At 45.2% G+C, this 25,066-nt stretch overlaps 1 long non-coding RNA gene across 1 annotated transcript; it reads left to right on the top strand.

The window, feature by feature from the left end:
* Window positions 1–329: 329 nt before the first annotated feature.
* Window positions 330–22,854, top strand: LOC140485503 (uncharacterized). The gene is made up of 3 exons (XR_011962366.1): window positions 330–369; window positions 1,974–2,085; window positions 22,571–22,854. It is a non-coding gene; the product is annotated as an uncharacterized lncRNA (long non-coding RNA).
* Window positions 22,855–25,066: the final 2,212 nt, after the last annotated feature.

Raw genomic sequence — 25,066 nt, 5'->3', positions numbered from 1 at the left:
CACATACCTGGGAGTCACAGAGACGGTGACCCAGTGAGGGAGCAGAGTGGAGTGGGAGCTGGAGGATTACACGGACCTGGGAGTCACGCAGACGGTGACCCTGTGAGGGAGCAGAGTGGAGTGGGAGCTGGAGGATTACATGGACCTGGGAGTCACAGAGACGGTGACCCTGTGAGGGAGCAGAGTGGAGTGGGAGCTGGAGGATTACACGTACCTGGGTGTCACAGAGACCGTGACCCTGTGAGGGAACAGAGTGCAGTGGGAGCTGGAGGATTACACGTACCTGGGAGTCACAGTTATAACTTTCTGCTGCTGGGACCTGCCTGCACCCAGTTTGGAAGAAGTGCAAGAGCCATCACAGAAAAGGCTGTAAGTTCATTGGCTGATAAATACACTGTTATTAACGACTATCAGTTAATTGCTGTAAGTCAGCAAAGTTATTTTTCCAATTCTGAAGTAAGGTTTGAACTCAGAAATAAGAGAGACTGTGAAATTCTGAGCTAATATTGTCAATTACCCTCAGTAAGCCACAGTGGAATAAGGGACTTAACCATATTGTTATTTCCCGGATGTTCACTTCATTCTAAGTAATTATTTAAGTTATTCTAGACTGTTGCATTTTACGACATGGCAAGACATATTTGTCAGATGGAAATTGTGTTCTGTTACATTGGGAATTCATAGCCCCTGCTCGTGTCCTAGATGAACACGGGGTCTCGGAGATCAGACAGTGCTAGAGACTCTGTGATGCTGAGAGTTATGGGGATAGCACACACAGAGAGCAGATCACCCTGCAGACATGACAGCCTGGAATAAGGAAGGGAATGGGGGACTAGGCAATCGAAGAGAAACAGTCAGGGAATCCAGGAATACCGTGATATCTCCCTCTCAATTCAGTTTCCCAATTTGGAAGCTGATTAAGGTGTAGGGTGCTCAGGGGAGGGCAGTCAGAGCCATGTCTGTGGACCCACAAGCAGCCTGACTGTACAGGATCGGAGGGAGAAGGAAGGAGGATCAATAGTCACAGGGGAGTCAGGAAACTGAAGAAGGTGTCAGTATTTCTGTAATTCCAGGATAGTGGGGTTAAGAATGTCACTGTGTCTGCAGGACATTCGTCTGGGGTACAGTGAGCAGTCCAAGTTCACGTCCATGCTGGTAGGAATGATCTGGGTAGGAAGGGTGACGTGGTCTGGGAATCAGAATTTAGGGAGCTAGGTGGATAGTTAGCAAGCAGGACCTCAAATGTAGCAATCCCTTGGTTACTGCCAGTGCCGTGTCAAAGTGAGAACAGAACTCGGAGTTTTAGGTAGATGAGAGTGTGACTGGAACGATGGTGCAGCAGGAACGGCTTCGGTTTCCTGGGACATTGGGACTGGTTCTGAAGAAGGCAGCAACTGTGCAAGGTGGATGGGCTAACGTGACAGAGCCGGGACTGAATTTCTTTTGGGGTTTTTTGGGAGGGATTGAAAATAACTTGGTGTGTGCTTAGGATCCAAAAAGGAATATTAGAGGAGACTACCAGGAATCTCAAAATACTGGGAGATACATTTGGTACTAACTTACAACAACAAGTTTATCAGTGGAAGATGGAGCAAGAAAGAAAGCCTTAATCTGAGGTTCTCTGCATAGACATGAATACTCGGAGTGTGTAGAGTTACAGATGCAGATTGGTGTGTCTAAATCTGGCTCAAGGAATGGCAGGACTGGGTGTCAAATATTGCTGGGGATAAAGAATTCCAAAATGATAGAAGTGAAGGGAAAGGATGAAGGGAAAAGTACTGGTTTAAATTAGCATTAGTTTAGGAGTCCAAGACAAAGATGATCCACCCAAGGACACAATTAATTTGGCTGGAGCTACAGAACAAAAAAATATACAATTACACTGTGAGGTACAGTCTGTCGGCAGAAACCAAAAAAAAAATGACGGAGAGAATAAATATTAACTGATATTAACTGTGTTATTGGTGTTGCAGGGTCACGAGGTTCGAGTATTCCTAGATTACATGGAGGAGAGCTTACTGCAGGAGTATGTGTCCAGCCCAAGACAGCATGTACTGTTGGACCTGGTCCTTGGAAAAAGATGGGGCAAGTAGATCCAGTGTCAGTAGGGGAAGATTTTGGGGCACAGCGATCATTTTATTGTAAAGTTCAGGATGACGGTAGAGAATGATATAAGTAACTGAGAGTGAGAAACATTAGTTGACTGAGAGCAGCCTTCAATGGGGCAAGAACGAAGCTGAGAACGTTTGACTGGAACACCAATTTGGTCAGAAAATGACAAACTGAACCATGGGCTCCCTGCAAAGACAAGATGGCTTGGGTCCAGTTGAGGAAAGGTCCCTCAAATAGGAACAGCAGGATAAACAATCCCAATGATGCTTCGTGTGAATAACAATAGAATATGTGTCAGATGGAGAACCGAATTAAGAGCCACGATGAATGCTGGAGGTTCAGAGTGGAGATTGTAGAGCAGAGGGGAATTATGGGAAAACTGAGAGCCACCATAGAGCTGTCCCGGAATCCTCCTGTGGGCCCCTCATAATAAGCGTATCAAAAGATGGAGTAAGGCTGCGTCGAAATTAGAAAGAGGATTTATACCTGGAAAAAGATCTTCGCAAGTAGTTAAGATGCACTTAGATGCGTTGTAGATGCATGTTTGACTGAAACATTCAGGAGGCGATTAGATGATATTTGATACAAAACAAATGTGAGGATGTGAATGAAGGAGGAGATCATTACTCAGCAAAGAGTTCAGTTGAAGAGCTGGTGTAGCCATGATCGACCAAATGATACCCTTCTGCGCCAAAAGGCGTCTGTGTCATTCCGTGAGATGTCTTGAGAGTCCTCCAAATCCATAAATATTCCGTCTTTATAACCTCGTCGATCCTGTATGATACATTCTAAATCTCCATCAGCCAATGTCGCCGTCCTTATCTCTGTAACTCATACAGCCCATACAAACCTCCTTTCTCTGGAATCTCCTCCAGCCCCAATAACCTTTCCTCTCTATAAAATATTTCTCAAGTCTTTACAGCTCTCCCCTTCTCTGCAACTGTCTGATCCATAGAAACCTAATCTTTGCAATCTCCTCCAATCCACACAACAATCAGCCTTACTAACCTCCTCCTGCCCTTACAGATTGCAATATCTCCATAGACTCCAGCCACTACAGTGTTCATTATATCTCCAACGTTCTCTAGCACTGACAACACTGCCAATCTATTTTCTTTGCTCCAGTTCCTACAATTTTCCCTGTTGTGTACCCTAATCCAATGCCTAACCAGCTGTGTAACATCCTCTAGTCCCAACCATGCTCCTGATTCTGTAACCACCTTCTGCCCCGACACAGCTCACTGTCTCTGCAACCTCCAGATTCTAAACCCGTCCTGATCTGTGGAAATTCCCCCAGCCCTCCCTCTCTCTGTAATATCTACCAGATGTTACAACTGAAATAACTCCACCGAGGCTGGTATCCTGTTACCAAATCACCTTTTATTTCTTCATGCATGATCCATGGCACTGACCCAAGCTAGCTCAGAGCCGGCTCTTATAGTTAACAGAGCCCCTGATGCTTCTGTTTATTTATAAGCCAGGATTCCCTGATTAGAGCCAGTTAACAGTCCCAATCAGGTAACACGTATTAATGAGATTTAACTGACTGACCTCGTTCCAATCACTGTAAAAACACTCTACGTATCTCTAAGGTTAATTAACACCTACAAATCCCCTAGTCTCTGAAACCTCCTGCAGTTTCACCAATGCTGTCTCTGTAAATTTCCCCAATGGCAGTCCTGTCCCTTTCAGTCCATCCTCCTGTTATCAATCTCCTGCAGGACCAATACAAGCTTTTTTTTCTGTTTTCTACAAACTCTCCGTCTCAATGTTCTCCACCCAAAATGTCTCTTCCTAATCACTAACTGGTTCCAAAGACTCGGTCTGCCGTTTGTGTGTGACGTTCCCCATAAGGAGGAAGGGGGTTTCGAAACAGGGAGCTTCATAGGGCATGGAGACCTTTACACAAATAGGAATGTTTGTAGAAACTAGTGGGTTTCCAGAAGTGGGAAGGGTGATGGAACATGTCGGATGTTTCAGAGACTGGCAGTATGTCGGCACAGTGGACAGAATTTTTTTTATATATGGAGCTGAGAGGTAAAGATAAATAAATCATGTGATAAATTGTCCCGGTAACATTTTCATCAGGTGTCGGGGAGGGTTTCTCTCTACAAGGCTCTCGTAGCCAGAATATTGATCTGGCTGCTCCAGCTTCATTTTCACTTCAACAAAAACCTAAAACTATTCTTGTCTTTGTAATCTTCATCCTCTAGAACAACCCATATCCCTGCAATATCCCATAACTTCAACACAACTTCCTATCTCTCTAACCACCTCTGGACCCTACAGCAATCCTGGACTTTGCACTTGCTGCCATCCCTGAATTCCTTCCTAACGTTTCAACAAGGCCAATGAAATGGTAGTTTTAAATAACATGAACCAGGTCAGATGGAGCTGTCATAATGGAGATGTGGCTCCAGTGTGACAATGACCGAGAACTGGATATATCAAAGGGGTTTACCATTTACACAGGAAGGATAAAAAGGCTAACTCAGTGAAGTACACTGTGTATAAAGATTGGGATCAGTATTATTGTGATGATAATCAATTCACACACTGCTCCTCCCTGTTTTTTCCCATCATTCCTGTGTATTGATCCTGTCAGATATTGGTAACCCTTGAAAACTTCATAAAATAGTACAGTATAGTGGAAATCACTCTGCACACTGTCTACATTGGACAAGATGTAATGTTATTTTTGAAGCCCTAGTTCTCTCTCCCCAGAGACGATAGGCCTTCCAGTTCAGCTCGCGGCACCTTTTTAAAATGGTTTGACAGTTTCTACCTCTACTCCACTTCCATGCGTGACTCCCAGATCTCGACCATACTCTGGGTGAAATAACAACCTTCCTCAGTACTTCGCTAATATTTCAATTAATTACATTTAATATTCACCGTTTGTAATGCAATTCTACAACAAGACCAAAATGTTCTCTCCCTTTCTACCCAGGCTCCTGACAATATGTGCACCCCAATCAAATCTCCTCTCAGCATCCTCCATTCACCTATCTTTCCCCATAACTGCACTTCCACTGTCACAGGGTAACGGATCTCCTCTGTACCCTCTCCAGTCCAATTCCATCCTTCCATGTGATCGGGTGACCAGAACTGTATACATTCCCCAAGCTGTGACTGAACTCATTATTTATACAGTTCCTGCATAAGCTTCCTGCTCTGAAATTCTGTATTTTGGCTGACAGAGGAAATCATGCAAATTGCTGCATTAAAAAGATTATTGATCTGTCCAGCTACCTTCATTTATCTGCCCACACTGACCATACTCTCATTTATTGTGTCTTCCTCTCTCTTGTTGATGTCCCCAAATGCCTTGCCCTGCATTTCTCTGGGTTGTTTGCTCCATTCACCTGGACCCCACAGTTTCTGGTTTTAAACAGTCTGCCATGGGATCTCTTGTCAAATCCAAGTAGGTCACATGCAGTTACAAGTTACTGCCTCAAACCGACACTGTCAGATTAATTACACACGATCTTCATTGAAAACATCAAGGCCGACTGTCCTGGAGTCCCTGGGATTTCCTCAGTGACAGTTTATCCACTGTCTCAGAATTCTAGCCTCGACCTATTCAGTTAGTCCCTTGCTCCACATTAAACAAAGTTGCGGTGTTAGCCATTGTCCAGTCCTCCGGCACCATCCCTGCATTCAGGGAGGATTTGATAATGTAGGTAAGTATAAGGCAGGGGATTTTCCCCGGCACCTTTTCACAGTCTGGAACATTGTATTACCCCTTTTTAAGGATTTGAATCTCCTGTATATTTCTCCTTTCCAAGTTTGTTGCTCCCAATATTTCATCCCTATTTTGATTCAGACAGACAGAGGCCAAACCCATCTTATTATTTGGTCAAGTCTCATTTTAATCGGGTTTTATGGAGTGTTTCTCTCCACAAGGTGAATTGCATTTTCTCATGATACCATCCCCAATCTGCCTTATACCCTACCTGCCTGCGTGGTCTTCCTCTCATCTGACACTAACGTGATGATTTTTCCCCTTCTTCATAAGAATTGCCCTCTGCCTGGATACCCAAGAATTTACCAGCCTCCCTGTTTCCAGGAGCCATCTTTAAAAAGTCATTTTACTCTTGGATTGTGAAGTCAAAATTGGCCTGGACATGGCAGAAGGGGTAAACTGGGGCCCCACTTTGTGGGCAAGGCCCTGGTCCTGGTGTATGACATGGTTCATGAGAGGGACATTATCTTCCTCCAGGGATTGCAGGGGAAGCTATGACACCAGACCCTGCCAGCTTGGTCAGATGCTGATCCCTGGGTCAGTGAGGTGCCAGCCTTCTGGGTGAATATCTAGCAGTATAGGAAGGAGGTCAGTGATCTTCTCCATGCACCAGGGTAAGTGCCACCATCTGCACTTTGTGACTTCACTCTCACTCTCTCTGTTACTGCACCCGCCTCTCACCAAGGCTCATGTTCTCCCACTCTCACTGAATGCAGCATCTTCTCTCAGTCTCTTTAATCTCTTCTCTGCCCAACTCTGCCTGGTGTCTGTGCTGCCCACTCACTCACTCAGAACACCTCGACACCTTCCCCCCAACTGTCCCAGCACGAACAGCTGTACCAACCACTTCCATTTCCCTAATCCTACTTGGTAATTCTCACATTCCAGAAGGAACCATCCCACACTAGGGCACAAAGAACGAAGAGGGATATGGGGCTGCCTAACATTCATCTCCTCACCCCCTCACAGGGGAAGGATCCTGACCCTAACAACCACGAGCGGCTGACTGACCATGTCCAAGCTCCCAGACTGGTATCTGAGACTCCTCCTGACTCAATGTGCTGGGCACCGTGACTGACCGTGTCCGAGCTCCCGGACTGGGATCTGAGACTCCTCCTGACTCACTGTCCTGGGCACCGTGACTGACCGTGTCCAAACTCCCAGACTGGGATCTGAGACTCCCCCTGACTCACTGTGCTGGGCAACGTGACTGATCATGTCCAAGCTCCCGAACTGGGATCTGAGACTCCCCCTGACTCACTGTGCTGGGCACCGTGACTGATCATGTCCAAGCTCCCGAACTGGGATCTGAGACTCCCCCTGACTCACTGTGCTGGGCACCGTGACTGATCATGTCCAAGCTCCCGAACTGGGATCTGAGACTCCCCCTGACTCACTGTGCTGGGCACCGTGACTGATCATGTCCAAGCTCCCGTACTGGGATCTGAGACTCCCCCTGACTCACTGTGCTGGGCACCGTGACTGACCATGTCCGAGCTCCCGGACTGGGATCTGAGACTCCCCCTGACTCACTGTGCTGGGCACCGTGACCGACCGTGTCCAAGCACCCGGACTGGGATCTGAGACTCCCCCTGACTCACTGTGCTGGGCACCGTGACCGACCGTGTCCAAGCTCCCGGACTGGGATCTGAGACTCCCCCTGACTCACTGTGCTGGGCACCGTGACTGACCGTGTCCAAGCTCCCGGACTGGGATCTGAGACTCCCCCTGACTCACTGTGCTGGGCACCGTGACTGACCGTGTCCAAGCTCCCGGACTGGGATCTGAGACTCCCCCCTGACTCACTGTGCTGGGCACCCTGACTGACCGTGTCCAAGCTCCCGGACTGGGATCTGAGACTCCCCCTGACTCACTGTGCTGGGCACCCTGACTGACCGTGTCCAAGCTCCCGGACTGGGATCTGAGACTCCCCCTGACTCACTGTGCTGGGCACCGTGACTGACCGTGTCCAAGCTCCCGGACTGGGATCTGAGACTCCCCCTGACTCACTGTGCTGGGCACCGTGACTGACCGTGTCCAAGCTCCCGGACTGGGATCTGAGACTCCCCCTGACTCACTGTGCTGGGCACCGTGACTGACCGTGTCCAAGCTCCCAGACTGGGATCTGAGACTCCCCCTGACTCACTGTACTGGACACCGAGACTGACCGTGTCCAAGCTCCCGGACTGGGATCTGAGACTCCCCCCTGACTCACTGTGCTGGGCACCGTGACTGACCGTGTCCAAGCTCCCGGGCTGGGATCTGAGACTCCCCCTGAGTCACTGTGCTGGGCACCGTGACTGACCGTGTCCAAGCTCCCGGACTGGGATCTGAGACTCCCCCTGACTCACTGTGCTGGGCACCGTTACTGACCGTGGACAATGATATCAAGCTTCCTGAGTTTGTGTTCCTGCTAAACACCAAGACAACACAGCAGACGGGTGAATCAGGTAGCTCTAGCTGAGGGGAAACGCTGCTAAAGGCAGGGTAAGGCAAGGCAATAATTCTGTGAGCATTCACGTCAGTTCAAAGTGAGTGTGTACAAACATGGAGTGATCAGCCCAGAGGGACAGTCCATGAGCTGGGTGTGTGTCCCTGAACACAGTGTCCTTGTTGCAGCATTGCAATGAGAGTTGTCAGTGCAGCCTGAGCTGCAGCATTGAAGTACTGAAGCGTACTGTCAGTGGGTCCGGGATGTGCTGGGAATGCATGGTAAGGCTGGCATGTGTCAGATGCCATCATTGGTGGGTGTGTACATGCAGCTTCTCTCTGTGCAGTGTCCCCCGAGACATTGCTGTTCAGGATAGAAGTCTGCAGGAGCACGCGCCGAGATGGAGTCACCAGGTAACAGGTCTGACCTTCGTGTCAAATTCTCCATATTGAGTTTCCCCACAGTGGGGGAGGATATGAAGCTGCAAGTTGATGAGCGGGTGGATCTATAATAATGTGGTTGTTGATCATCAGTAATCATTCAGTGAGGATCTCGCCTCTCCCGTGCTCAAATCTTGGCATTAACAACAGTCCAGTACAGGAACAGGCCTTTCAGCCCAGCAAGCCCGCACTGACGCATGATGCCGTTCTAAAGTTAAAACAAAAGTTTTTGCTCCAACACCCTCTATGTCATTCTATTCCCTACTTGCTTATACTTGTGCCAAGATCCCTCTTAAACCTTGCTATATTGGCTTCTTCCCCTCTATCATTTCATTCCAGGCACTTTACATTCTATCTGTAACAGCAAAAGAAACTTACCTATCACATCTCCTGAACTTTCTCCCTTTTACCTAATACCTACAGTCCTGAGGAATTGATACTTCTACTCTGGGGGGAAAAAGCCTCTAACTGTCCTTCTATCTATGCCTCTGATAATTCTATAAATATCTATCAGGTAGCCCCATATCCAATGATGCCCAGGTGCACACAAACCCTATATGTTCAATTTCTCCTTCTGACTAATACCCTCCAAACCAGACAACATGCTGGTAAAATTTTTCCATATCCTCTCCAACACTTCAACATTGTGTGGCAAAGAGTACTGTACACAATATTCTAAATGTACCTCGAAATAAGTTTCTCTACAGCTGCAATATGACCTGTTAGTTTTCATACTGCATGCTCTGATGCATGTCTGCAAGTTTGCCGTCAGTTTTCTTGATCACCCTATCCACCCGTGTTACCCCTTTCAGGGAACTGTGGAGCTGTACACCTAGATTCCTTCGTGTGTTGATGCAATCAGTAGTTTTTTCCATACAATTTATACTTCTCTCCTGCATTCGACCTTCTAAAACGCATCACGTCACAACTGTCCAGATAAAGTTACATCTGTGTTTTCTCTGTCCAAGTCTGCAGCTGACCTATATCCCGCTGTATTCTCTGGCAATCATCCTCCCAATATGCACCTCCGCCAATCTATTTACAGATCACAAAAGCACTGACCCACCACTACTCTGTCTTCTCAGACCAAGCAGTTCTCTATCCATCTTACTAACTGATCCCCTTTCACTTCACCTTCTGTATGAGCCTGCCGTAAGGAAGCATATTAAAGGCCTTGCTAACATCCAAACGGCCAACATCCAGCCCCATTCCCTCATCAATCAATTTTGTCACTTCCTCAAAATATTCAGTCATGTTTGTGAGACATGATCCTCCCCACACAACTGTGTTGCCGGTTGCTCGTAAATCCAGATTAGAGTACTGTTGGAGCTGTACTCATTCAGACAAGTGATTATTCCATCATGTTCCTGACTTGAACCTTGGAGAGTAGATTACATTCCTTACAGTGTGGAAACAGGGCCTTACATTCCTTACAGTGTAGAAACAGGGCCTTACATTCCTTACAGTGTAGAAACAGGGCCTTCGGGCCAACTAGTCCATACCAACTCTCCAAAGAGTAACCCACCCAGACTGATTTCCCTCTGACGAAAGCACCTATCACTATGGGCAGTTTCGAATTGCCAATTCACCTGACCTGCACATCTTTGGACTGTGGGAGGAAACCATGCAGACACGGGGGGAATGTGCAAACTCCACACAGTCACCCAAGGCCGGAATTGAACCTCGGACTTTGGTGCTGTGAGGCAGCAGTGCTAAGCACTGAGCCATCGTGCCGTTCTTGATGGTTAACATATAGTGGGGGCCATACTGGTTACTGTACAGTGGGAGGTATGTCAGGCTGTGACGGTTACTGTACAGTGGAAGGTATGTCAGGCCGTGATGGTTACTGTACAGTGGGAGGTATGTCGGGGTGTGATGGTTACTGTACAGTGGGAGGTATGTCAGGCTGTGACGGTTACTGTACAGTGGGAGGTATGTCAGGCCGTGATGGTTACTGTACAGTGGGAGGTATGTCGGGGTGTGATGGTTACTGTACAGTGAGAGGTATGTCGGGCTGTGACGGTGACTGTACAGTGGGAGGTAAGTCGGGCCGTGATGGTTACTGTACAGTGGGAGGTATGTCAGGCCGTGATGGTTACTGTACAGTGGGAGGTATGTCGGGCTGTGGTGGTTACTGTACAGTGGGAGGTATGTCTGGCTGTGGTGGTTACTGTACAGTGGGAGGTATGTCGGTCCAGGAAGTTGCAGACTGTATGAGTTATACACAATATGATTCTGCTGCTGCTGATGGGCCATTGTACCTCATGGATGATCGTGATTGGTTGCTTAATCTGTTTAAAGTCTGTACAATTCAGTACATTACATGGTGAGGAGGGTCTGCAAAATGTGAGGTTAGCCCTTGCTCCCCATAAGGACTGTGCAATGAACATTGTTACCGATATATGAAATGTAGGGGTGATCTGCAGCAGGCAGATCGGTGATGATGTGGTCAATTATAGGTTTCCCTTTTATTGGTTCCCCATAACCTGCCGCAGAGCAGTCAAGCCACCACAGGGTCCAGCATCAATGCTGAGCACTATGATTATATTAGATTCCGAACAGTGTGGGAACAGACCCTTCTGCCCAACCTGTCCACGCCCACCCTCCGAAGAGTAACCCACTACCATGGCCAATTCACCTGAGCTGCATTTCTTGGGACTGTGGGAGGAAACCCACGCAGACACGGGGAGAATGTACACACTCCACACAGGTAGTTGCCCAAGGCTGGAATCAAACCTGGGTCCCTGGTGCTGTGAGGCAGCAGTGCTAACCACTGAGCCACCATGCCACTCTATATTGACTATGTGCCATGGAGCTGTCCTCTACTGCCTGCCTGTACCTTTCAGTGGGACAGAACCTACCAGAGAGGATAGTGATGCCTGGGACATAGTCCTGTTCACAGAATCCTGCTTTACAGACAATATCTGATTGTTGCTTGATTAGTCTGTGGGAAATATACAACAAGTCAATTTTACATTCTGTATAATTGAAGAGTTAATTTCAATTTATTTCTTACATTTTTAAATAAACCAAACATCATTGTTTTTCAGTTGAAAGCAACTGAAGTGAACAATAATTGATTTACCAGAGCGCAAACCTAACTATTACAGTTCAGTGAATGTCGTAAACAGCCAATTCATGTTCAGTTCAGTGAACACACCATCTTGCAGGCAGCAAAGCTGTTGGAAATGACATTGAGAAAAAGCCTGAACTCAGACACAGTGTTACTGGGCCTCACAATGACCTCCAAAACACTGGCCATCTCCAAGATCTGACCAGAGAGCTCCCAAACTGGAGCTGGACAGTTACTCACACAATCCCTCACAATAGACTGGTTAGAGACATACCTGAACAACAGGGAGATGTGAGTGGGGCAGACTGGTCAATGGACTAGCACATGGCACTGGTCAAAATGCAGTTCAACATTTATAACAATGACCTGTAAACAGCCATGTCTTGGAAGTATATCCCTTCCAGTGTGGGACCTAAACTCTGTAGTTCTGTACCTTGGACGCAATCCTGAATGAAAGTGTTATAAAGGTGATGGACTCCTGCAGCACATGGCATATTACATTGAATCCCTCATAAACCATATCCAGTGTATGTTATCTCTACAATGTCAGTATCCAAACAGATTTGTGCAGCTCCATTGATGACCGGCATCAGTACAGCCCAACGTACTTGTGTGTGACTTGATCTGGAAATCTCTGTGTAAATGTTTGCAGCATTGTTCTAACCATTAACAGTAAAGTCTTATTACTGAAGGTCCGACATCCTTTCGTAATATGAACTTTTAGATTGTCCAATAAACACAAAATCCCCACTTTATTCAGTTCATTTTTATAACAATATGATGAAAACAGTGCACAACTCACAGTATGGAGCATTGAAATGATGGGTCTCAGTTCCACACCCAAGAGCAATTTATTATTAAGTGCAAGGACTTTGAAATAGAGCATACAACATAGAACAGTACAGCAAAGAACAGGCCCTTCAGCACATGATGTGGTGCCGACCACTGATCCTTGTGTCTGCACCCTCAAATTTCTGTGACCATATGCATGTCCAGCAGTCTCTAAAATGTCCCCAATGACCTTGCTTCCACAACTGCTGCTGGCAACGTATTCCATGCTCTCACAAATCTCTGTATAAATATCCCGCCTCTGACATCCCCTCTGTACTTTCCTCCAACCAGCTTAAAACTATGACCCCTGGTGTTAGCCATTTCTGTCCTGGGAAATAGTCTCTGGCTTTCGACTCTATCTATGCCTCTCATTATCTTGTATACCTCAATTAGGTCCCCTCTCCTCCCTTTCTCCAATGAAAAAAGTCCGATCTCAGTCAACCTCTCTTCATAAGATAAGCCCTCCAGTCCAGGCAGCATCCTGGGGTAAACCTCCTCTGAACCGTCTCCAAAGAATCCACATTTTTCTTATAATAGCACGACCAGAAATGCATGCAGTATTCCAAGTGCGGTCTCACCAATGTTTTATAGAGCTGCAACAAGATCTTACAACTCTGAAACTCAATCCCCCTGTTAATGAAAGCCAAAACACCATGTGCTTTCTGAACAACCCTGTCCACTTGGGTGGCCATTTTAAGGGATCTATGTACCTGCACACCAAGATCTCTCTGTTCCTCCACGCTGCCAAGAATCCTATCCTTAATCCAGTACTCAGCTTTCAAATTCGAACTTCCAAAATGCATCACTTTGCAGTTATCCAGGTTGAACTCCATCTTCCACCTCTCAGCCCATCTCTGCATTCTGTAAATGTCATGCTGCAGCCTACAACAGCCCTCTGTACTGTCAACGACACCTCCAACCTTTGTGTCATCTGCAAACTTGCTGACCCATCCTTCAATCCTCTCATCCAAGTCATTAGGAAAAATTGCAAACAGTAGAGGCCCAAGGACAGAGCCCTGTGGAACACCACTCGTCATGGACGTTCAAGCAGAATATTTTCTTTCGACAACCACTCGTTGTCTTCTGTAGGCCAGCCAATGCTGTACCCAGACAGCTAAGTTCCCCAGTGTCCCATTCCTCCTGACCTTCTGAATGAGCCTACTATGTGGAACCTTATCAAATGTGTTGCTGAAGTCCATATACACCACATCCACTGCTCGATCCTCATCATCACCTGCCCCTCACAAAGCCGTGTTGACTGCATTTAATCAAGCCTTGCTTTTCCCGACCATCAGAAATCCTATCCCTCAGAATCCTTTCTAACACCTTGCAGACAACAGTCGTGAGACTTACTGGTCTGTAATTGTTGGGGATTTCCCTATTTCCTTTCTTGAAGAGAGGAATTACATTTGCCTCCCTCCAGTCCTCAGGTACGACTCCAGTGGAGATCGAGGATGCAAAGAACTTCGCAAGTGGCGAAGCAATTGCATTTCTTGTTTCCGAAGCAATTGTATTTCTCGTTTCCAAAGCAGCCGAGGACAAATTTGATTCGGGCCTGGCAACTTGTCAGTCTTAATATTGCTCTTCAGAGGGTCTGTGTGGACCTGTTGGACCTAAGGAACTGGTTCCACATGTAAGCTAAAATGTGCTGAAAAAAGCAGTGTGTGTGTCATCATTTTGATTCAAACCTCAACCCACAAAGTCACATTTGAAGACCCTTCTAAGCTATTGTCCATCCTTTCAGCAGTAACTGACTTGTTAATTAATAAAGCAACATCACCTCATCTTTAACACCCTGCCTTGTCCTGTCTATAGTTCCAGCACAACAGAGTATTGAGTTGTTTGCTCTAACCTCCCTCAAAAGAGCCTCTGTGATGGTAAAACTGTCACAGCTCCACATGTCAACTCATTCCCTTATCGCACCTGTCAGCCTGTCTTATAATACTCCCAGCATTAATCTAAGCTGGAATATAATACCTGGAATACCCTGTACCTCGGAGTTCTTCAGTCATTTCCTGTTTGTTATCAAGCTGCTCAAACCATGAACCACAACTCTAACTCTGGCACTAAATGAATATATGCGGAATTGTAATTTCTTTTTTAAAAAAAAACATATTCATCAAATGCAACTTTCCAGAACTGAGCAGTCAGCTGCACATACAATGAGTTTCTGATGGTTAATTCCCCACTCAGTGTACAGAGGGGACAGCCCTCAGTAGTGGAGAAAGTGAGGACTGCAGTTGATGGAGATCAGAGTCAAAATGTGTGGTGCTAGAAAAGTACAGCACGTCAGGCAGCATCCGAGGGGCAGGAGAGTCGATCTTTCGGTCATAAATTCTTCATCAGGAAGGCATTGGTGCATTCCTTTATTTTTTCATTCCATGATTCACAGAATGTTGTGAACTGTACTTACTCAGGGAGGCAGCACTGTGTATTGCACTGAAATGGAAAGCAGTCAATCAGTTGGTTGGACAGGGTGCAGAAAAGTTGAGGGGAAGTATACACTGATTGAATGAATTACAAACATAAGGATAGGTAAATCCCCTGGGCCACATGGGGTTACCCTAGATTACTCCAGGAAGTGACGTGAGAGATTGGCGTGCCTTTGGTGATGATCTTTGCGTCCTCACAGTCCACTGGAGCAGTGCCAGCCAGATGATTGAAAGGTTACAAATGATACACCCTTGTTCAGCAAATGGATTAGGGATAACTGTGGGATTGACTGAACAGTCAGTCTTACATCAGTGTGGGCAAAGTATTGCAGACGTTTCTGAGAGGCCGGATTTACAATTACTTAGAAAACAATAGTTTGATTAGACATAGTCCGCATGGCTTTGTGAGGAGCAGGTCATCCCTCAGAAACCTTATTGAAATCTTTGAAGATGGAAAAAGCACATTGATGAAGCGAGACCAGTAGATGTGGTGAACAATAATGTTAACAAGGCCTTCCCCATTGTCGGCTCATTCAGAAGGTACAGAAGCATGGGGCGCAGAGACATTTGGCTGTCTGGATACAGGGGTGGCTGGCCCACAGAAGACAGAAGATGGAAGCAGTTGGAAAGTATTCAGCCTGGAGCTCAGTGACCAGTGGTGTTCGACAGGGATCGGCTCTGGGACCTGTGCTCTTTGTGATTTTTATCAATGATTTTGATGAGGAAGTGGACAAGTAGGTTAGTAAGTTTGCCAATATCACGAAGGTTGGTCGGGTTGTGGATATTGTGGAGGGCTATTGTAGTTTGCAACAGGACATTGACATGATGCAGAGCTGGGCTGACAAGTGGCAGATAGAGTTCAACTTTAAAAAATGTGAAGCAATTTATTTTAAAAGGTTGCATTTGCATAAAGCAAACAGGGTTGAAGGCAGAATTCTTGGCTGTGCGGAGTGACAGAGGGATCTTGGGGTCATTGTCCATCGATCTCTCAAAGTTGCCACCAAGTTGATAGGGTTGTTCAGAAGGAATACGGTGTGTTGTCTTTCATTATCAGGGAGATAGAGATTATGAGCAGCGAAGTTATTTCTTTGCTCTATAAAGCTGTGGTTCAACCACACGTGGAAGCCTCAGAGAGTGTGCAGAGGAGACTTACCAGGGTGCTTCCTAGACTGGAGGGCATATCTTACAACGAAAGTTTGAGCTGCTAGGGCTCTCCTCCAGCAGTAGTAGTAGAGTCAGATCCATTAGGGATATTTAAGAAGACTCTTGGATAGGCACACGAAAGTTAGTGCATTGAAGGTTATATAGGTTAGTCTGATCTTAGAGTGGGAAAAAAAGGCTGGCAAAATATTGAGGGATGAAGTGCCTGCACTGGGCTGTACTGTTCTATGTTGCAAATTTCACTCAGTTTGTGGATTTTCGTCAGTTGGTGAATGTGTGAGGGAGTGAGGGAATGGAGTGTGTGAGGGAGTGAGGTGTGTGAGGTCAGGAAGGTGGGTAGGGACGTTAGACCAAGACTTCCATTTTTGATGTAATTGTTACATTCACCTAAGTGTCAGCACAATATGTGTGGTTATCAAGACCAGACAAAATCCACAAGTTCAGTTATTAAAATGATTTTGGCTTGCTGTTTGCTCCTGGTTTCTACAGATACATTCTGCTGGGTGACCCATGAATCAGTATCTGAATATCCACAGACATGTATAATTTTGTTTTGATACTGTTGAATGTGAAGGTACATTTATTGGATGTAGTTTCAGAGGGTTCACTGTAAGACACAAAATGCTTCAATAGACTGTCAAATGTGAACGTTTTCACCCAGTGTCTGGCCCAGGGTGCAGATGTAGGGAGTCTGGGTGATATGCTAGATGTCATCACCATAAGTAATGTGTGCGTTGTGATTCTGACACTTCATGTCCATACATCTGCTCCATGGGCCAGGCTCTGACTGATGATGAACTTGTAAGGCCTGGTTCTTGGTCAGTCATTGGTATCTAATTTAGACAGCATTTGTACCTACACTGAGAGCAGTGATAGACTGTTGGCTAGTTTCCTCCTGCTCAAGGTGGATTCCAAATGATTCTCTGTGAGGGAATGTTTCTATGACTGCCCTGACACAGGTTGGAAACTCTCTTCACAGATTCAGGACCAGGACAGGGTCTTTGCCAGCGCTCCATGCAGCTGTGAGGTCCAGTAGCACTGTACCTGAATTCAGGCCTTTTAGAATCCACTTTTAATGTCGGTCATGATGCAAAGTGATGGGTTTGCTGACCTGAACAATGATCAGGAGATTGCCATATTTATGAATTGGGCAATAATAAAGTATGAGCTACAATTATTCAATGAACAATAACTGCATCATCTCTGAAAACAATGAAGTTGATTTTATATTGATAGAATTAAAATATAAACACCAAACAATCTTTTATGATACAAAAGTAAGGAATCACATTTTTATTTGTATCGAAAAAGGACATGTTGTCTGACTGTGCTGGTGATCACAATTACACATTGAATCTCAGTATTCAAATGCATACATTGTCACCCAATCATTTGCAAAATGGTTGATCTCTACATGATTTAATATTCAGAGTGAGCAAATGATTGAACAATCAAATAGAATTATAACTCTGACACATTTAAATATAATCAATCGATTTTAATTTCTCATCTGAAATGTGTGAGCTTCAGTTATTTGCCAACAATTCTATTAGTTTTAAAATAATGATGGAAAAGGATAGACTAGATCTAAAAGTTGAAGTTCTAAATTGGAGAAAGGCCAATTTTGACGGTATTAGGCAAGATCTTTCAAAAGCTGAGGGCGGCAAATATTCCCAGGTAAGCAGACGGCTAGAAAATGGGAAGTCTTCAGAAATTAGATAGCCGGAGTCCAGAGACAGTATATTCTTGTTAGAGTGAAAGGAAAGGCTGGTAGGTATAGAGAGTGTTGAATGACTAAAGAAATTGAGGGTCTGGTTAAGAATAAGAAGGAATGATATGACAGATACAGATATGACAGTTTGAGTGAATCCTTAGAAGAGTATAAAGGCAGGAGGAGTATACTAAAGAGGGAAATCAGGAAGGCAAAAAGGGGAACATGAGATAGCTTTGGCAAATAGAGGTAAAGAGAATCCAAAAGGTTTTTACAAATACATGAGACAAAAAGGATAAACAGGGAGAGAATAGAGCCCTCAAAGATCAGCAAGGTGCCTTTGCGTGGAGTCACAGGTGTTGGTAGAGATACTAAACGAGTATTTTGTATCAGTGTTTACTCAGAAGAAGGACATGGGAGATGTAGATATATGGAGAAATAGATGGTGATATCTTGAAAAATGTCCATATTACAGAGGAAGAATTGCTGGATGTCTTGAAATGCATGAAGATGGAAAAATCCCCAGAACCTGATTAATCAGGAGAAACTTGAAAGGGTTCAGAAAAGATTTACATTCATGTTGCCAAGGTTGCGGGGTGTGAGCTATAGCTGGAGGTTGAACAGGCTGGGACTGTTTTCCCTGGAATGTTGGATACTGAGAGGTGACCTTGTAGAGGTTTATCAAATTATGAGGGGTATGGATAGGGTAAATAGACAAGGTTTTTTTCTTCTGAGATAGGGAAGTCCAGAACTAGAGGGCATAGGTTTCGGTTGAGTAGGGAGAAAATGTAAAAGAGATGGAAGGGGCATTTTTTTCTCACTCAGAGGATTGTACGTGCTTGGAATGAACTGCCAGAGGAAGTGGTGGTGGTTAGTACAATTATAATATTGAGAAGGTGTCTGGATGGGTATATGAATAGAAAGTGTTTCGAGGGATATGGGCTGAGTGCAAGCAGGTGGGAATAGATTGGGTTGGGATATCTGGTTGGCATGGACAAGTTGGACCGGACAGTCTGTTTCCATGCTGTACATCTCTTTGACCCTATGACTGTAATTTAGAAATGATAATAATTTGACATGCATTATCAAATAAATAAATCGTTTATATTATTAAATTGTAGCATACAATAAGTTGAAAACTTGCTATTTTTAGAATGAATGATAAAGAACAAAGAACATTACAACACAGAAACAGATCCTTCAGCCCTCCAAACCTGTGCTGATCCAGATCCTCCTATTGTCTAAACCTGCCACCTATTTTCTAAGGTCCTGTATCCCTCTGCTCCCTGCCCATTTATATTTCTATCTAAATACATCTTAGATAACGCTTTCGTTCATGCCCCTACCCACCTCTGCTGGCCACACATTCCAGGCTGCTACCGCCCTTTGTGTAAAAAACTTCCCACATATATCTGCCCCAAACCTTTCTCCTTTCACTTTGGACTCATGACCCCGAGTAATTGAGTTCCATAATCTGGGGGAAAAACTTCTTGCTATCCACCCTGTGTATATCTGTCTTGATTTTGTAGACCTCAACCTTCAACTTTGTCATGAAAATAGTCCTAATCGACTCAATCTTGCTTCATAACCAGCACCGTCCATCCCAGGCAGCATCCTGGTGAACCTACTCTGTACCCTATTCAAAACATCCACATCCTTTTGTTAATGTGGTGACCAGAACTATATGCAGTATTCCAAATGCGGCCAAACCACAGTCCTATGCAACTGTAACATGCCCTGCCAGCGCTTGTACTCAACACCTGATCCAATGAAGTAAAGCATGCCATATGCCGCCTTGACCACTTTACTGACCTATGTTGGCATCTTCAGGAAACAATGGACCTGAATACCCAGATCTCGCTATAAGTCAATTTATTCCAGGACTTTTCCGTTTACTGGATCTTTCAAAATGCATCACCTCACATTTGCACAGATTGAACTCCATCTGCCATTTCTGTGCCCATCTCTCCAATCAATCTATATTCTGCTGTATTCTCTGACAGTCCCCTTCACTGTCTGCTACTCCAACAATCTTGGTGTCATCTGCAAACTTGCTAATCAGGCAGCCGATACCTTCTTCCAAATCATTGATATATATCACAAACAACAGTGGTCCCAGCAAGCATCGCTGTTGCACAACACTGGTCATAGGTCACCATTTTGAGAAATCCCCTTTCACTATTACTCTCTGTCTCCTGTTGACCAGCCAGTTCTCTATCCATCTAGATAGAACTCCCTGGACCCCATGCGACTTCACCGTCTCCATCAGCCGACCATGGGGAACCTAATAAAATGCCTTACTCAAGTCCCCCAGTACCTTCTCCAGCAACTTCCCTACCACTGATGTCAGGCTCGCCGGTCTACAATTACCTGGATTATCCCGCTATCCTTTATAAATAAGGGGACAATATTAGCAATTCTCCAGTCCTACGGGACCTCACCCATGGTCTATCATCCTGCAAAGATATATATTAAAGCCCCAGTTATTTCCACACTCACATCCCTCAGTAACCTGTGGTTGAACCCATCCAGACTTGGAGGCTTGTCTACTTTAATACCTTTTAGAGTATCCAAAACTTCCTCCCTCTTTATGTCCACTTCATCCAGAGTATTTGGGGATCTCTCCCTCACCTCAACATCCGTCATGTCCCTCTCCTTGGTGAATACAGATGCAAAGTACTCGCTAAGAATCTCACCCAATTTCTCTTAATCCTTTCTTCCTTTGTCCTTGTGTGGGCCAAACATTTCTCTAGTTACCCTCTTGCTCCATATCTATGAAAATAACTCTTTGGGATTTTCCTCAACCCTGTTTGCTAACGATATCTCATGACCACTTTTAGCCATCTTAATTCCTCGCTATTTACTGATGAAATGTGGCTAGTGAAAAGAAAATAAACATTTGTTCGTGTGAGTGGTAACTCAGACCTTTTCAAAGTATTTTGTGCAAAAACAATATTTGAAATCCGTCTCAGTGCAAATAAAAAGCAAGAGAAGAAACCTCTTGGGAAGAGTAATTTTCAGCCACTGTCCCCCCAAAGTACTTCTGAGGTGGAAAAGAGTGAGGGTTTGTAAAAAGGGCACAACAGTAACTATGGGTGGCTTGAACATGCAAATTGGCTCAATTAATCAACTGGACAGTGATATCCATGAATATAGAGTATATGAGAGAGTATTTCTGAGAGCAGGACAATATGGAAACAACCAGAGAATGCGGCAGCACGATGGTTCAGTGGTTAGTACAGCACCAGGATCCCAGGTTCGATTCCAGCCTCGGGGGACTGTCTGCGTGTAGTTTGCACATTTTCCCCCTGTCTGAGTGGGTTTCCTCTCACCGTCCAAAGATGTGCAGATCAGGTGAATTGGCCATGCTAAATTGCCCATAGAGTTAGGTATATTACTCAGAGGGAAATGGGACTGAGTGGGTTACTCGTTGGAGGGTCGGTATGGACTTGTTGGGCCGAAGGGCCTGTTTCCATACCGTAGGGCATCTAATCTAATTTAGATTTGATATTATTTAGCAAGGAAGGATTGGTGAATGAGCTTTATCTTGGAAGAAGTTACCACAACATGCTGGAGTTTCACGTTCAGATTGAAAGAGTGAAGACTGACTCATACATGAGAGTTTTAGTGTTAGGCAATGATAATTATACTGACCTAAGGAAGGAAGGCTGTATGGTCTGGGGGGAGCAAAGATCAGTCAAAGGCAGGACAGCTGAAGAAATTTGGCAAATAGTTAGGGAGATACTAAAGATTGATGAGGAATTGCATAACGGAGAAAAATCATCCATACCTTGATAAGGAAGTCAAGGATAGCATGAAGGCACATCCCAATGCATGTCATACTGCACATGTTAGTCACACTGTGGAGGATTGGGCAAGTCAGTGGCCTTGTGGTATTACCATTGAATTCTTATGTGATAAACCCAGATAATGTTCTGGTGACCTGGGTCCAAATCCTGCCACAGCAAGTGGCGGAGCTTGAATTCAAATCTGGAATGAAGAGACTGATGGTGGTTATGAATCGATTGCCAAGAAAAACATACCTGGTTCACTGATGTCCTTTAGGGAAGGAAACTGCCGTTCTACCATAGATTCACCACTCTCAGACTGAAGACGTTCCTCCTTATCTCCATTCTAAAGATTATCTCTTGACTCTCAGGCTATGTCCTTGATCTTTTCTCTCCTCAATGTGAAAGCATCTTCCCAATGTCTACTCTGACCAGGCAACCAGTATTCTGTATGCTTCTATTAGATCCCTTTTCACCCTTATAAACTGCAGCACCTATAGACCCAGAGACCTCATATGTTGAGCTTGTAATTCCTAGGACCATTCTTATGAAGCTACTCTGAACATGCTCCGGGGTGGTACATCCTTCCTGAGTTATGGGGCCCAAAACGGTACACAACAAACCAAATTTTGTCTGACCAGAGTCTTGTAGAGCCACAGAAGTCCATCCATTCAAGTCATTGCAAAAGAAATGCCATCACTGTATTTAAGGCCACCTTAAATAATAATCTTACGATGGACAATAATACATTTACCATGGAGTGACAAAAGTGAACAATGATTAAAACATGCTGGGAAGAAGAACCTAGCCTTGACCAAAGCCTCTGTGCTCTTCCACATGCTACAGAATGCAGACAGGCTGCGGCTACCCACAAATGGTTGCAAACAAACCTGACAGCTCCAGACCCTGTAATACACACCTGAAATTGGACCTGAATGGGACCATGGAATGTCGCCTTTGGGCCATCAATGTGACAACCCCAGGTTGGATCTGATTAATCAGGGTAAATGAACCTGATCATTTCATTGGCAGATTCTTCACACCCTCCCAAAAGGCGTGAAGACTTGGGAGGATAAGAATCAACGTAAAACTGCTTAGAGACTGGTAGCTCGAGAAAAAACACTGAAAGACAAGACACCGACAAGACCATCAGAAGAACAAGAAGACTTCACCACGTGGAATCTGGTCAACTTCTAGTGGGGTGATATGTGATCATCCAAAGTTCAGTTAAACAATAAGATAGATTGTCGTGTTTTTCATTACGGTATTGTACGTTTTATTGTTCTAATATTAATTGTGTTCAATAAACAAATATCATTGTTTATAAGAGATGTCTCAGTTCTTTTGCTGAATATAAGATTTCAAACACAGTATTTCCCTCAGTTTCTTCATCTAGATTCTTCATGTACAAAGTAAAAAGTTGTGGTTCCCTTGCAAAATACCAGTTGTCATTGGCTGCTATCCTTGAAGGACCCTTTTATTCCCACTCTCTACCTTCTGCCAGACAGTCAAGCTTCTGTACACACTAGTACCTAGTCTCTGACACCATGGGCCCTTGTCTTACTCAGCCATCTCCTGTGTAGCACCTTGTCAACGTCCTTCTTGAAGTACAGATACACAGTATCCATTAGCTCTCCTAAGTCGAACCTGCTTGTTACATCCTCAAAGCATTCTAACAAATTCATTAGCATGACCTCCCGTTGATGAAACCATACTGACTTTGCCGTACTTTACCAGGCACTGGCAATTATTCAGAAATCTCATCAATCACAATGGATTCCAGGAACGTACCCATGACCGGGGTTAGGCTAATCAGTTTTTAATTTTCTGTCTATTGCCTCATTCCCCTTTTAAACAGGATGCCAGTGAGATCCAAGATGGCGGCGGCCCAGTAGGTCTCAGTCTGCAGAGCTCTGCCCAAAACTCAGGCAAATTGAAGTACCCACCCTCACCTCACCTGCTAAATTGCTAAAATAGCTTTTGCCCAGCAGCCCTAGCCATTCTACATCAAACTTTAGCAGTCTGATGCTTTTTAAAATGACCAGAGGTAAAGTCTCTCACAGTTCACAACGGGCAGAGCCCAGGCAGGGACTTTCCCCCCACTACCCCTTAGCAACAGAGACGCCTGCGTCCACCCCGGGGCGTGACCTGCAAGGGCAAGCCGAATCTCGGAATTTCTTAAACTCTGAGAGAAGATTGATGAGTCCATTGAAGAGACACTGTTCAGGTGGGAGTCGATCTCGGTCATGATGCAGAAACATGACGGAGAGGTCGAGAAACTCGGCAGCGTGTCGGGGGAGGGGTGGGGCGGGGCAATGGGCCTCGGCCTCGAGACCACTGATGAGTCATCCATGGGTCAGGTCTGGGCTCTGGAACATCGAGATCCGACCTTAGATGATCATATTGATGACCTCGAAAATCGAGGTCATCGGAAAAATATTCAGTTGCTGGGCCTTCCCGAATGGGAGGAGGAATGTCAGCTTGTTGATTTCCTGGAGCCATGGCTCCCACGGCTGCTGAAACTGGAGTTGGAGCTGGGCTGGTTGCCGGTTGAGCGGGCCGACCGGGTTGCTATGCGCCGGCCCGGCTCGGACCAGCCCCTCTGCCCGGTCCTCGTTCAACTTCAGCATTAGAGGGAAAAACAGATGCTGCTTGAGTCCACCAAATGTTGGGGAAGGATCGCCATGCCATGATATATAAAGCCTCCAGGATAATGTTGTTCTCTGGCTGTGGTCCGCAAGAGGAAGGCAGTTGATGAGGCAAAGAAGCGTCTGAGGGATTTATATATTCAATATTCTATGCGAAATCCGGCAATGCTATGCTATAGTCATGGAGGATCTGTATCAGATCACCGAAAAAAGGAAAAGAATTCCTGAATGTTCTCAAATAAACTGCAGGATTTGAACTGTATGGATAATGACCTAATTTTGCCCCCCTTTTCTTTTTATTTTACTCCTCCTTTCTTCCTTTTTTCTCTTCTCCATCTTTCCGTGGTGGTGGGGGAGGGGGAGTGCTAGCTCCTTATCCTTTCTATGGACTCTTATCTATCGTGCGGTTTATTTGATGATTGGGGGACTTTCTGAGTGTTTATTTATTTTTATTTGGTTGCTTATTACTTGCTGGGATTGTAATTTTGTAATTTTATACATTTTCATCTTGTGTTGTTTTGCTAAGTGTATCGAGGTGATGGTGGTTTAGCTCGTACACTTCTAACATCTGTCTTATAAGGTGTTGGAATTTATTTACTCTATATTGTAATGCCTGTGCCGAGGGCATGCCTCTGGCTGGGAGATGTTATGGTGGGATTATTGTAAGGTAGTAATGCCCCTTGTGAACAAGGGG

This window comes from Chiloscyllium punctatum, chromosome 14 (genome assembly GCF_047496795.1).
Source record: "Chiloscyllium punctatum isolate Juve2018m chromosome 14, sChiPun1.3, whole genome shotgun sequence".
Lineage (NCBI taxonomy): Eukaryota > Metazoa > Chordata > Chondrichthyes > Orectolobiformes > Hemiscylliidae > Chiloscyllium > Chiloscyllium punctatum.
Note: the sequence above shows the minus strand (reverse complement) of the source record. Positions and strands in the feature narration are given on the sequence as shown.